The sequence below is a fragment of the Panthera leo genome, chromosome A3 (assembly GCF_018350215.1).
Source record: "Panthera leo isolate Ple1 chromosome A3, P.leo_Ple1_pat1.1, whole genome shotgun sequence".
Taxonomy (NCBI): domain Eukaryota; kingdom Metazoa; phylum Chordata; class Mammalia; order Carnivora; family Felidae; genus Panthera; species Panthera leo.
The window spans coordinates 107,725,863-107,741,788 of record NC_056681.1 but is presented as its reverse complement, the minus strand read 5'-3'; positions in this window follow the sequence as shown (position 1 = coordinate 107,741,788).

The following is a 15,926-nucleotide window of genomic DNA, read 5'->3' as shown; positions in this document are numbered from 1 at the left end:
TGTTCGGCCTGGTGGGCCCAGAAGGTTAGTATTTGAACAAACCTTCTCAATGAGGCCAACACAGTCAGGTTTGGGCGGTACTCGTGGCCCTACCATACAATTCCATTGATTCCTCCTCCATGGGTGATCTTTTGTGCACATTGAAAAAATTGTTCCCATTACAAATGGACTCTCATGGACTGTCAGCTGTAGGTGAACAGGTGTATGAATTTGGATGAAGTCTACACGCGAATACGTAACAACAAAAACAGCTGTATCAGGTGGAAGGATACAGGGAGTTTTTCTTTAAAATGACAAAAAAACACCTGTACTGTCTTTACAACGATGACAGAAATACCTCTAATTGCCAAATACTCTCTCCCCTCTCATTCCCTTTGCAATTTTGGGTCTGGGTTGTTTTCAAAAGGATGTTGAAGCCTGACCTGTGATCATAATAAAAGCATCTGTGTTATTTGGTCAGAGCTGGGTTTCTCCAATAACTTGCTGTCTCTCTGCCCTGAAATGTGATTTCATGAAAGAAGTTGAAACTACTGTGTGGGTATGGGCATTCTCACTGTTGAGGGCCTAATATAAAGTGGTCATTCAATGTGTATTCAGTTATAATGACTAAACATATCTCATGACTCTGTTCTGAAATCCAGTACTAAATGCACAGTTCATGAATCATATTCATCAGCCACGGCCATCATAAATATTCATCTAATGTCTATCTTCATTTGGTGGTTATTAACATGTCAAAGATATTTGTGGAGAAAATGAAAGTGATAAATTCTATCTATATTTACTCTTATTTGAAAGGCTAATTTATTTTTAGAGTACTCTTTGACAAAAGGCTTTTAATAAAGGGAAGTTTCCTTTAGAAATAGTCTTCTGTTTTCAGGCCAATAGTCTTACACAAAGAAAGTTTATTAATGTTTTGCTTGTCGAATGACGTTAGCCAAGTGATGGGCTGTGTAAATAGTCCAATTCAGAGGACAACATAAAGCACTGCTCTTAAAAGGGTACATTGATGCCTGCTCTGCTAACAGCACTTTGGAATTGTTTTTCTAGTGAAAAGAAATGACAGTGATTCATTTCCACTCTTACCTGGTCCCCTTGGTAATCAATAACCCATCACAAGATCGTTGCATGGGATTGGGATACAGTCTGACTAGAATGGAGGAGGGATTGCAAACTTTTTCTTCAAAGGCCCAAACAGTAAAGATTTTAGGCTTACTCTCTGGTGTTGTAGCACCAAAGCGGCCATAAACAATACGTAAATGAGGAGTGCCTGGGTGGCTCAGTCTGACTTCGGCTCAGATCATGATCTCACCATTTGTGAGTTCTGAATTCGAGCCCTGCATCGGGCTCTGTGCTGACAGCTCAGAGCCTGGAGCCTGCTGCAGATTCTGTGTCTCCCTCTCTCTCTCTGCCCCTCCCCCACTCATGCTGTCTCTCTCTCTCTCTCTCTCTCTGTCTCAAAAATAAATAAACATTAAAAAAAACAAAAAAAAAATAGAAAATATGTAAATGAGTGAATGTGGTGGTGTTACAAAAAAAAACTTTATTTAAAAAAATAGGTCGTCGGCTAGATTCGGCTTACAGGCTTACACTGGAGGAAGAGAGCAAACCCAGTAGGGTGTCAAACTGGCTCTTAGGTTGCAGTGGGAGGTTGTAGGCCAGGTTTGGGAATTTCAACTAAACCCAAAGAAGCCAGTGTGTGTTGGGGTTCTGTATGAGCAAGTAGGTCCACTATGGTAGGCAAAGTCATGAGAATATATTAATAATAAAAGCGTGGTAATAGCAATGGCCAGTGTTTACCGAGGACTTGCTATGTAACTTGTGTTAAACACTTTCCATGTAATCTTTATAATAACCTTGGAGTAGATATTATTGTATTCCTGTTTTATAGATGAGGAAATTGAGGCTCAGAGAGGCTAATTAAATTTCTCATTCACATTAGTAACTGGCACAGCTGAGATGTGAACCCAGATAGTCTGACTTTAGAGACCTCTCCTCTAACAACTATGCATTATTACCTCCTGCTGGGGGACACAGCCAAGTCCAAAGTCATCATAATTAGGAGAGAAAAGTTTCTGTATCAGTACTATAGTCTTGGTTTATGTTCTGGGGGTTTATCGTGGATGGACCAAGAATAGTGTCCTGGGGTGCACACTATGGGAAGACGAATCTCCATGGGCCTCTCATGTTTCTGCATGTTTTTAAGCAAAGACATTGGCAGCCTTTTGTTGGGGACTATGTTTTCATATTAAACAGCCTTGGCAGATAGAGATAGTGTCTCCGTGTGGAGCAGAAGGAAGGTATGTTTGCTTTCCATTATCATAAAGACCATGCCTCTCTCTGGGGCAAAGTTGGGCAGGTTGGCTTGTGGCCCATTGTCAAAGAGTGGGGGTTCTTCAGTGCTCTTATAAAATGGGGTCTCAAAATGCCACTGAAGTGTTTGTTGTAAAAAGGTTTAGTTTTATGTTATGTGAATTTTACCTCAATTGAAAAAAACATTTTCAAAAACGAAAAAACAAACAAATAAACAAAAAACCTTAGTGAAAAGAAAGCCATTATATGAAGCAGACTCTTACCTGACACTGAGTGCTGGTGCCTTGATCTTGGACTTCCCAGCCTCTAGAACTGTGAGACATAGATTTCCTTTGTTTATAAGTCACTAAGTCTATGGTATTTATGTTATGGCTGGAAGACTAAGGCCAGAAGACTATGTTGAAGTCAGAGAGAGGCAAGTCGTTGTGAGAAACCGTAGCTCTTGATTACGTAACTAGCTGAGCGGTATGGTCCTCCGAGGAGTTCTTTTTTCTCTTCTCTTCTTCTTTTTTTTTTTTTTTTTAAGTTTATTTATTTATTTATTTATTTTTGAGAGAGAGAGAGAGAGAACGAGCACACACGTGTGTGCCAGGGGGGGAGGAGCAGAGAAAGAGAAGACAGAGAATCCGAAACAGGTTCTGGGCTGACAGCAGAGAACCCAATGAGGGGCCCAAACTCACAAATTATGAGATCATGACCTGAGCCAAAGTCGGATGCTCAACTGACCAGGCCAGCCAGGCACCCCTGCTCTGAGAAGTTCTAAAACTGACCAGAAGGAGTTAAAGATGTATAGTTGACTCATGGGAATGATTTGCAATGAACCATAGCCATAATATAAATATCACATCCTGGCAATTTAGTATAGTGGTTTCTGAACCTAGCTTCTCATCAGAATCACATGGTAATATTAAAGTAACAATAATAAAACAACAGATTCCCTGAGCTCCACCCCATGTATAATGAATCAGAATATGTGGGGGTGGGGCTCAGAAATCAGTATTTTGCAAAGGTTCCCTAGATTATTCAGATGCATTGAGTCCCTGCAATATTCCAATGATAAAGATAGAATTCCATCACAGACAAATCCTTCTGCTTCTCGGTACGTAACTTCCTTCAATTGTTACTCAGATGGTTAAACTCTAGAATGGTGTTGTCCAATGGCAATCAGCCACATGTGGCTATTTAAAATGAAATTAATAAAATTTAAAATTCAGTTTCTTGGTTGTATTAGCTACATTTAAAGTAGTTAATAGCTACATGTGGCTAATAGCTACATTGTCCTTTAGTGCAGATATAGAACATTTCCATCATTACAGAAAGTTTCATTGGATAGAGCCACTCTGGAACAGCTTTATACCAGAAAAGAAGGAAGCTATCCAAGACCACTGGGGTTGTACCAAAAAGACTCAGGAGTCAACACAAATAAACTTCCATTAAAGAACGGTGGGATAATTTTGAGCACCACTTGGAATAATAAATGCAATGGGTTGAAGTATATTAAATATATTTAAATATATATGAGCTCATACGCATAACTAAAATAAAATTTATTGGTGACTTTTAGTGGGTGCTGGGGAACCATCATTTGGAAACTGGAAAATAAAGCATTTAATCAGTACTTTCATAAGGACAGTCTGGATAAATGGAGACAGTACCGAGAGGCATATCAGAAGGCCCATTAACAGGTCCCACCGGATGGAACACCTGTGGCCCTTTGCCATGGTTCATTCAATAGCACATCCTCATATCGGTTTTTCTTCCTCCCCTCTTTTACTTCCCATATCCTGCATTCTCGTTCTCTGGGATTCCCAAATAAATTGCTACATGCAAACTTCTATCTCTGGCTGTGCTCTAACGGGAAACCCAGGCCGGGATAGCATTGTAGTTCAAATTCTGGAAAGAATTTAACCGTACCTGGCATATCGATTTGGTTGTTTGGTTATGCTTCCAGTGCTGGTCCAATCTGTTCCTTCAAGAGATATACACGGGACTTTTTAAAGCAGAAGAGATAGAAGGGAGAGGTAGTTGTGGGAGGCGGAATGGAATAACATGTCAGTGTAGAGCCCTGCCTTGAGAGTGATCCGCTGGCCAGCAGCATCAGTATCACCTGGAACCTGTTAGAAATGGCAACTCTCAGGCCCCAGCCAGCCCTACCGAATGCAAATCTGCATTTAACAAGATTCCCCAGGTGATCTGCATGTCCATTAAAGTTAGCGAATTCTCCTCTAGAGGGAGTAATAATTATCCATCTCAGAGATATCTTTCTAAGAGTTAAGATGTTGAATCTGAAGGTCAATGATAAGCACATGTAGGGGAAGGGGAGCCCGTGCTAGTATGTGTCTGTGGAGCGGGAGTTGGAAGAGGAAAAGTGGATTGAATCTATGTGAAACACTTTAAATTCATACTAGGAAAAACATTCTATACCTGTGTTATTATATTTTGCACCACACACCTCAAAAAATGTTCAAGTGGGAAGATAAAAACCACCCCCCAAATCAATAGAAAACAAAGTCTACACGTCATTGTAAACACAAGAGCAGGTTGTTACTGAACAACTCTTAACTATTGAATTGATGGCTTGTGTTAGGGTTGGGTGAGTGTATCTGTGCGGGAGGCAAAGCCAGTCTTGACCATGTACCACTTCCTCCTAGACACTCTGGGCTTCGCCAATCCTGGCGCTCCCCTGTCCAAACTTCCTACGCTCAGTTCACTGCCCCGTCTCCTGTGTAAAAACTCTCAGTTACAGGCATAGTGCACTCGTAAATGTTTAACGACTTGCTCTCCAGAAGTAAATAGAAAGCTCTAATTTATAGAGTTTGCCAATTTCCATAGTACAAATGGTTCCATCATGGCTGACTGTAAGCTGCCATGACGTTAACGGAAACTGGAGTCAGAAGATGGTAGAAACTGGGTCCAGCATGCCGCTGGAAATAACTGGGAGAAAGGGTAAGAAGGAAATAAAGGGTGGAAAGGACACCGTAGAGTGGTTTTAAAGCCTTCCCAGAAGTGACAGAAGGAAAACTAAGTTGATAGCCTGTTGTGCTGTCTTTAACTTCAGTTACTATGATTCAGAAACGTCTAATTCAAGTCAAAAGGGCTTGTATTGTGTCCTCGGCTCTAGGCTATGGATTTGGCCATCTCATCCAATCTATGGCTATCTCTTAGCTTTGACTTTATTGAGAACTTCCTTATGTTGAGCTCAGCTGCAGAAACAGTTTTAGGACAGAAGGCCAGAGTGACGTGTATTCTATGTTTACTGAAGCTTCTTCCATGAACATTATCTAGGCTCTGGAATGCTCACGCCTACCCTTCATGGACACACCACACCCCAGTCTCCCCTGCCTGAGTCTTGGTGACTCCTACCCAGCCTCCTCAGGTGTTACACACCCTGACTCCCTGGCTACAGTTCAAGCCTTCACCTGGCTTCCTTGGACATCACCCAAGAGCTGTATCCCTGTCTTTCCTGCAAGATCTCCAGCTGGCACCTAACTCCCTTCCCTCAGGGACATTAGCAGATAATGCATAGCTACCTTGATGGAGGTACTGGCAGGCAGCTTTAACCTGTCCTCCCACAAACCCTGCTTTGGGGGCTCGGCGTTGGTTCTCCGAAGGCCTGATCCAGGGCCCCCATCCCCTCTGGCATCTCTCAAGCTGTAGAGCCATCGATCTCTGCTTTGCATCTCTGGGCCAGCTGAACCCAACTTTCCTGACAAACACACACCTAAATTTCCCATATCTGCTCTGGTTGCTCGCCTTTCGCTTTTTCTTGGAAAGCATCCAGTGCTAGGAATCCAGCTTGCTAGAGACAGCCCCGATCGATGCCTCTTAATCTGCATGAAATGGAATTTTTTATAACCCTCTCTTTGGTATTTAATCAATGGTGACTTTAGGAAAGAAACATGGCTACGAGTAGATTACAAGAGTTCATTTTTGCAGTCTTCTATCTGTTTGGGATGCTATAGTTTGTTTAGTCCTCTCCCCACGTAAATGCACCTTGATCTTTAGATTTAGGATTTGGCTTTTATTTCTTCTAAAAATAGAGACAGAGGCAGTGGAAGTCCCCTTTATCTCTGTCAGGGCTGGGGCCCCTTCTTGGGATTTTTTTTCTAGCCCTGCAAAGCAGCCACCCTTTAGGTTTATTCCTTTTGATCCTCATTCTCTCTTTATGTTTTCTCTTCTGAGCACATAAACATATCGCTACCCTTTCTTACAAAGTCAAGGCCAGCTTACATTCTGTAGAACAACTTACACGGACAGAAGCATTCCAGGTGGCTCAGCTAACTCACCACAGCTTTTGTGTACCCCAGGTTGGGAAAGGCAGGGGCCCAGTGGTCAGTGTGTCCTTCCTGCCAGCTGAGAATGCTACTCGGCCCTTTGAGTGTTCCATTCAGAATGAGGCCAAAGGTCTCCAGACTAAAGAATGCCTTTAATCAAGCCCCAGTTATGCAGGAAAGCATCATAACAGCTTCTGCTGTTGGCCTGTGAAGCTGACCATGCTGGAGCATCCTTGACCTCTCTTCTTTCTCTCAGAAGGCCAACGAACTTGTGTTTAATTTGTTCTCTGAACCTCCACAGAGTTTCATTCTGCGAGGCCTCTGGTGAGTTTGAAAGGCTGCCAATCTCGACACAAAAATGTCGAAGTGCCTGAGGGCAAGAGTCTTCCAAAGTTCTTGGTTGTCAGAGAGATGAACATCATCAGATGTCTCCGAAAAGATGAAAGGGATTGACAATGAAAGCAGTTGTAAGACTAAGACTGTCCAATGGATGAGGCTCCAGAGAAGGCAGGAGCCATAGTCGTGAAAATCCTGCCCTGGAATTGCTAGCATTATGAACAAATTTTCAGGGAACTTATCAGAGAAGGTCAATTTGAATGGGTACTAATGAGTTGATGGCTCAGATCCAGGAACAAATCAGACTATAGCAACCAAGCACATATGGAGGTGGGTTGCTATATAATTGTAATGTCCCTTAGGGACAGGCACTGGGCCACAAGACGAAATTGCCTAACCTCTTCCCACTGAGCAAATGATCAGGAATCTAACTAATATGGACTGTGTATCTGACCAGAGGAATTCTTAGGACATGAACTCAAATATGTTAGCTCTCTCTGTCTTTTATTAAGGCCCTTTCTTAGATAAGGGGCTAAACTAGCCGTGGCAGATCTAAAAAAATGCATAGGCTGAACTTATGGTCAGCCTGCCTGAGCCTTGTATATCGTAGGTATCCAGAAATGGCTTGTTAATTCCAATGTAATAGGGCTCATCCCCTGTCATGGGGGGGTATGGCCCCAGTCTTTAAACAGTAAGTGATAGTGACGAATGTTTGGAAAGTCCCACAGTGGTATGCAGTGCCCCGTCCTCGGATAGTCTAGCCCTCTGCTGGGACAGGGATTCATTGGTTTATTCCAAAATAGGTAAATGCTGGGTGTTCTCTCGACCTTAGAAGGGGTAAGATATAGCACAGGGAATTGATACCAGTCTGAAATCTGAGGGGGTCATATGTGGGCATTAACATAGACCTTGAAATCTGGAAAGCAGCCTATCCTCCTCACTTCCAAAAATATCTTTCCAAGATATTCTCTATTGTTCTGCCCAGTGCAGTTGGGTCTTGATCAGTTTGCCTTATAAGGAATTTCAGGGTTTCAGGAGCTCTCGCAGTAGGAAGTTTTCCCTGCTCTGCTGCCCGAGTTGCCTTCTGCTTAATTTTTAGTTCAGTATGTCTGTAAAGACAGAGAGGGCTTTATGGGGCAAAAGGCCCAATCACTGTGGGAAGAATGAATCATTCTGAGAACTGCCAGAAGGGCTGGAAGGAGAAGGTGACTGAGGGGCAGGAAGCTGGGGGTGGATGGATGACTGAGAACAGCATCCAAACAGTCTGGCTTCTCTCCATTCCTCCCACTAGGGGGTGCCCAGCATCCCAGAATAATCGCTATTACTAGGAAGCTGAAGTTTCAGGGGGCACCATTTATTTCATAGAAGGGCGCTGGCTGACCCAGGTTTCCTGCATCTCTGCCCTGAGTCAAGACGAGATGGGGCGGGGCGGGGCGAAAAGAGGGGTCTTGAGTCGGTAAGTACACAAATGCCTTTCAAGCATGTGAGGATCCTAAATCCATGGAAACCTCTGGGGATATCATGCGTTCTCGAGGACCCACTGGTCTTAAAGTCAGTGACTGGAGTATGTGTGGACCTGAAAGTACTCCTGGGCCCAGGAAAGGTGGTGGTGTGATATTTCACCCTTGAGGGTAAAGGAGTTGTGGGGCTAACAAATGAGCAAGGCTGAGGGATTGTTTGGAGGTCCAATAGGGATGGAATAAAGATCAAAGATAAAGTGAGATTCTGAAATAGAGTAGATAACAGGGATGAATAAAGGTCAGGGAGAGGGAAGGGTATTTTGAGGGTCTTAAAGCATCTATGCCTTCAGAATGGCCACGGCATAACTTTTAGCTGTGGGTGGTTTTGTGGAAAGAACATGGAACCACACGTTGACAGACATGAATTCAAACGTCACCCCAAGCATTCAATAGCCATGTGATCTTGGGAATTTAGGAAAGTTATTCAACCTCTTTAATCTTTAATTTTCTCATCTTCAGGGTGCCTGGTTCGCTCAGTCGGTTAAACGACTGACTTCAGCTCAGGTCATGATCTCACGGTTCATGCGTTTGAGCCCTGCGTTGGGCTCTGTGCTGACAGCTCAGAGCCTGGAGCCTGCTTGGGATTCTGTGTCTCCCTCTCTCTCTGCCCCTCCCCCCACTTGCACTCTCTCTCTCTCTCTCTCTCTCTCAAAAATAAATAAACATTTAAAAAAATACAAAAAAATTCTCAAATAACCCTAGTATTATTAGTTCCATTCTGAAGATGAGAGAATTTTTAAAATTTTTTTAATGTTTTGTTTATTTTTGAGGAGAGACAGAGTATGAGAGAGAGGGAGACGCAGAATCGGAAGCAGGCTCCAGGCTCCGAGCTGTCAGCACAGAACCCATCGCAGGGCTCGAACTCACGAACCTGTGAGATCATGACTTGAGCCGAAGTCGGATGCTTAACCAACTGAGTCACCCAGGAGTCCCTAGGGTTATTTGAAAATTTAAAAGATAATGGATATTGTTAGAAGGTGAAGGCGAGTCAGTAATCTATTCTCCAGTCCGAGAAGTCACTTTAAGACCCAAAAGATGAAGCAAGCCACTTCATACCGTTTACACAGAGTGTTAGCTAGGGTGATTTACTGACAGGGGAGATCAGGCGGGTAGGTGGGAGGACGGACAGACCATCCAGGGCACTGCACAGCTAGCCATTCTCCGCTCAGTCTGGCCCTTATGGAGTGAGGGGCATGGTGGTGAGATCACAGGGTAGTTATCTAAAGTGAGACCTTCCGTGCGCCAGGCATCTCCACCAGTTACCGAAAGTGGGGCCTTCTGTGCACAACTTCAAGAAAGATAAGAACAAGCCTTCCCACACTCCGGTCAGGGCATACATTAATACATCAACTTCCACAGGGCCTGGAACACGTAGCCTGGAGGGCGGTCATTGTGTGGGCAGAAGAAGACAGAGGGCTAAAGACCAGTCAGTGTCGTCAGTGCTCCTACACATACAAAGCATGAAATTAATTTAACCTTCCCCCTTTCATTGTTCTCTATTTGGAAATAGCTGAGAGCAAAGAAGGAAGTATTTGTGTGCTACCCCTCTGCCGCCCCATAGACTTCAGATATGAGGACAGTAGCCTCAGGGCAAGAGGGTCTTCCTTGGCCCCCGGGGCTTTCTGCACCACAGAACTTCGCTGAGTATTTAGGCCATGCTGGCGAGAAGGCCTAGACTCTGTGAGCCTTTGGACCAGTCCTTACACGTTGCAGACTTGTGGGCCATGATGAAGAAACCAGTCCCCAACTGAATTTTTAGAGGTCACCAACTGGTCCAGAGGCCTTCAGTCTTGGAGTATTAAATGCTCCTGCCCATGGCCACACAGAATGCCAAAGCCCAGCCTGGAATCCCAGTGCTATGCTCTCCCATATTACCGGTTCGCCCATGCTAATGTGACAATGACTCCCAATTCTTTCCAGCATAGTGTTCCAAAGTGTGGGCCACAGATCACCCGTACCAGCATCAGAAGGCGGGCTTGATAAAAAAAACAGATTCCTGGACTCCTGCCAGACCTGCGTACCCAGATTCTCTAAAGTTGAAAGGCAATGGCTTACAAAGTTACCAGTCCCGGGTGACACTTCTAAGGGGGAAATAGAATGCTTGAATCTTCCAGAGGGCTCTTTTGTAGGGAAAGTTGGGGCCCTTGGGCGGACATATTGTTGCTTCAAAAATCATACCCTACAGGTGTTTCTGACTCTGCTTATCTTCAGAGCCCACTGTGTCCCTAGGCGCTTCCTTTCTTCCCCTGGAACTTCCTAAATGCTGTTGGAATCATTTCTGTGCAAGGCACTGGGGAGGGCAGGGAGTTTTTGGTTTTTGTTTCTGGGGATTGGGGGCACCAGGATAGAGGGATCACCAGCTGCCACTCCTTGGCATTGCCAGATTGGCTTTGTCTAGGTTGAGGGTTGCAGCAAAAATTACCCATTTCTCTAAGGCTGTGAACTCTGATCTCTCAGTCTAGAGGGAGATGGGCTCTGGGCATGCGAACCACACTTCACAGTCTTCCTCCCAACAACGAGGACAGCATGAGCGGGCCCTGCAGTAGGAACTCGTGACCATGGATCACTCTCCCAAAGAGACAGACCTTTTCAGCCTCAGAGGAACAGCAGTGGCAGCGGCCCCTGCTTTAAGTTTGTAGCCCTTGGAGTTAGAGGGTTCACCTTGGCCTTGGCGGGTGTGTGTGTGTGTGGGGAGGGTGTCTCTGCACTGCAGAATGGCAGTGGGTCGTCAGGGCATCCTGGGGGCTGCAGAGAGATTTTGCAAGAAGTATTCCTATCAGCTTCAAAAGTCCCCAAACGCGCATAAAAATGCTGCGGGGAAGGCAGTTGTTGCAATCTTCAGTCTTTTTTGGGCGCAAGGTGGAAAACGAACTTTAGTAAACTAAAACAAAAGGCAGGTCGTCAGTTGTGTAGCAAATGTCACTGTAGACAGTACCTATCTGGCCCGCTGGCTGCCTCCAGGAGGTTGGGGTGGGGCCATGTGGATGTGATTTCAGCCTCCTTCCTTCCAGGGGGGGCCGGCATCCCTGCACGGAGTCCTGGTGGTAAAGCGGTCCCCTCCAGGAAGCATCATTTCATCCTTCCCAGTCCTTCTGGTTTTCTAGGAACTAGAGGATTCATCTGACTCAACTGGAGATGGCTCCCTTTCCTAATTTATTGTTCTATTCCCAAAGCCTCGCTCCTCCCGGGCTCCGCGTGAGCGTAGAGGGGAGCCTGGGAAGTTGAAGCCCCTGCAGAGATAGATGCAAGTTCACAGATGCGGAGCTGCTCCTTCACGGGGCCTGAGGCAAAGAAAAATCCCAACCTCTTTCGTGCCATTCAGTAGGTTTTGTTGAACCTGCAAAGGAAATAAATTCCCAGGGCAGGAAATGACCCAGAGCCCATGACAATATGTGAAAAGCCAAACCCGTGCTTCCGTCACTTTGTTTCAAACTATTCTAATCTGTGTACCAGGAAGCCTAACCCAATACCAGATGGAGATCTGTTTTCAGGCGCCTCTTGGCATCTGCCACTCCCGGCTGGTGACATTTGCACGTTTCGAGGAGGCAAACCTGTTCTGACATCTCCAAACTTCCCAAGAGGTGCAGCTTCGGGAAAGTCCTTGGGTCTCTTGCTGGAGGCGCCGACCATCTGACGTGCTTCGTGCTGCTGGCCTCCAGCCTGGAACGCGAGCTCACCGAATCTGTTCTTGAAGGCCTGCACAATCTGAAATCGAGATGTCCCATGCTGCCAGAAAAGGCTGGCTCCCTTGCTTGCTTCCTAATCCCTTCTCGCCAGGCTTTCCCGAAGAAATCTGATGAGTCAGGAAGGAAGAAAACGTGTCTGAGGGAGAACTGGCGGGTGGGCTGGTCTCTCTCATTGCTTCTTGAAAATTCCCTCCTGTTTCACAATGTGGGTAAGGTGGAGGGATTCGGTAGTAGTTTTTCTCTGTTTCTTCCTCTATCGGCTCTCACTCTGAGAGCTCCTTCATTGACCACTCATGAAGTCGGCTTTGCAAAAGCAGGAAGGCCCTCTGATGATGATGAGTCACTGTTGCAAAGAAGTTTTGACTTCACTTTTTTCCCCAGGAGCAGGGCAAGAAAAAGCTCCCACCTCTGCTCCCAGTAGGAACCATCATTCAGCTGCTTTGTTCTGGCCCGGGGGCCTGTACTTTTCCAAGGCTTTTAATTTTTACTGAGCACCATTCATCAGCCTGCCCACTGCAGGCCAGGTGGAGGCCAAACACAGCACGGTGGCTTCTGGGATGCCACCAAACAGGTATCCTGCTAACACCCGCCCCCTCCCCCCCCCCCCCAGGGTAATCAGAAAGTAGCCGTGGTTGAAGGAGTCGTGTGCCCAACTCTCTCAACCCTTTCAAAATGGGACACAGATTAAAGTGTAAAGAATCCAATATATTTGTTGACACCTGGTTTATAAAAAAAGCTCCAGCAAGAAGGAAGGGGGACGTTGAACATCTAGCTGGATACTGCTCTCCTGTGTTCTGGCATCGCAGACCTGTCCTGGGGTGTGAAACCACCCTGTGCCACTATTCAAAATTGTGTGCCATTTATAATGAAAGAGCTTTTAAAAAGTATGTTCAGATAAGCTTGGATTTAGCCCTAGTGAGGGAATATAGTCTCCATTACAAGACAGTAGCTTAAAATCAGAGGCTGGCTGTACCAACTGTATGTAGCTGGTAGTAAACAGTAGATAAAAGAACCTAGGAGATCTTGAGAGAGAGAGAGACAGAGAGAGAGAGAGAGAGAGAAGAGACAATCATCCCGACAACCAACAACAAGGGAAGGTAAGAGATGTATGGGTCTCTCTCTCTCCCCTTGACTCTGCCTTATGAGCAGGGAGGCAGGGAAACACTAGAGATGGGAGACAGAGGGAGGTGATCTTTCCAACTGCAGCCAAACGGGTTAAATAGTTTATATTATGATGATGACAATGACCCTAATGATGAAGAGATGGTGTTGACCCAGAGGGGGAAAAAAGGTGTTTGATTTCGAGCCACACTTAAGCCCCAAAGTACTGCTGCCAGAGCTACTTATATGATCCAAGGGGCTTTTCAGTATAATTAGAGGAATTTGGGGTCAGTGAAATATATATAACTGAATAGAAAAATCAGGATTAGATTAAGATGTGATTGAGAATGGTTAAAAATTAGTGAGAAAGGTATCAAATCTGTAACTTTTTGTACTGCTTTCAGTCTTGATAGAATCATCTGTTAAAAAGTAACATAGTTATCGGGACGCCTGGGTGGCTCAGTCGGTTAAACGTCTGACTTCGGCTCAGGTCATGATCTTGCTTGAACCCTGTATCTGGCTCTGTGCCGACAGCTCAGAGCTTGGAGCCTGCTTTGGATTCTGCGTCTCCTTCTGTCACTGCTCCTCCCCCACTCGCACTCTGTCTCTCTGAAGAGTAGATAAACATCAAAAAAAAGTAACATAGTTAAAAACTACTTTTGTATTAATGCATAAGCAAGGCAAAGATTTTGCTGTGCTCTCTGAGGCACATATTTGGGATGCCTAGCCTTTGGGGGCCTTCCAGTCATGTCCAGCCTTCATCAATGACAAAAAACAGAGAAAGGAACTCACAACTTAAAAAAAAAAAAAGTTTATTTATTTTTGAGAGAGAGAGAGAGAGAGCACATGAGAGCTGGGAAGGGGCAGAGAGAGAGGGAGACAGAGGATCTGAAGCAGGCTCTGCGCTGTCACGAACCATGAGATCATGATCTGAATCAAAGACGGATGCCTAACCGACTGAGCCACCCAGGGGCCCCATGAATATACAACTTCTTGAGGGCAGCAGTGGAAGGTCAGAGTCATAATGTGGCAGTAAATGGTAGCGTGTGCTTCATCCCAGGTTTAACAGAGGTAGTCGCTAGACACTTAAGGTAGATGCTTTTATTTTGCAAATGAGAGGACAGATTCAAAAATGGAGAAAGAGGGGCGCCTGGGTGGCTCAGTCAGTTGAGCGGCCGACTTCGGCTCAGGTCACGATCTCGCAGTCCGTGAGTTCGAGCCCCGCGTCGGGCTCTGTGCTGACAGCTTGGAGCCTGGAGCCTGTTTCGGATTCTGTGTCTCCCTCTCTCTGACCCTCCCCCATTCATGCTCTGTCTCTCTCTGTCTCAAAAATAAATAGACATTAAAAAAATTAAAAAAAAAATGGAGAAAGAACAGAGCCACAAGTCCCAAACTACGTGCCAGGTGCCCAGGACACCACAGCAAACTCACAGGGGCATGGTGGCATATGTTAGATGTCCAGGGGACATGGTGATACGTAGGACACCACATGAACTAAGAGGCCAAGACAGTTCACAGTTTCAACAGCAGATTGTGCTCTATTCCTTTCAAAGACATCTTGTGTCTGAGAATTGGGTTTTCAGCAGTTGTTATAAAATGCAAGTACCGAGTGAAAATCAGTGTGGAAAAGCAGGTGAAGGTGCTGGTGCCTGTTTAGGTTCTGAGGTTTAAGAAGCCTTTCAGGGTCCAGTTGACATATACTTCTTTTTATAAGTAACCGTGGTTAGGAGTAGCATAAAATATATGTGTATATATATATATATATATAAAATTTATGTATATCATTATTTAAACAACAAAATTGTTGGGACCTAACTAATGGATAAATTATATATATAATATATGTATATTATGTATATATGTATATAATATATGTATATTATGTATTATATATGTATATATAATATATGTATATGTGTGTATATATATATATAATTTATGTACATGTTCGGATTCTGCGTCTCCTTCTGTCACTGCTCCTCCCCCACTCGCACTCTGTCTCTCTGAAAAGTAGATAAACATCAAAAAAAAAGTAACATAGTTAAAAACTACTCTTGTATTAATGCATAAGCAGGGCAAAGATTTTGCTGTGCTCTCTGAGGCACATATTTGGGATGCCTAGCCGTTGGGGGCCTTCCAGTCATGTCCAGCCTTCATCAATGACAAAAAACAGAAAAAGGAACACACAACTTAAAAAAAAATGTTTATTTTTGAGAGAGAGAGAGCAAGAGAGCACATGTATATATTATGTATATATGTATATAATATATGTATATTATGTATAATATATACATAATATACATATATACATATACAATATATATTATATTATATATTATATATGTTATATATTATATTATATAATATTATATAAAATTATATTATATATGTATATATACATATGCAATGTATACATAATATACATATATATGTATATATATACATATATATATAATTTATCCATTAGTTAGGTAACAACAACTTTGTTGTTTAAATAATAATGATATACATAAATATATATATGATTTTTTATATTTATTTATTTGGGGGCAGGGGAGGCAGAGAGAGAGAGGGAGAGAGAATCCCAAGCAGGCTCCGCACTGTCAGCACCTACCCTGATGTGGAGCTAGGACCTATGAACCTTGAGATCATGACCTGAGCCTGATGCTTAACTGACTGAGCCACCCAGGAACCCC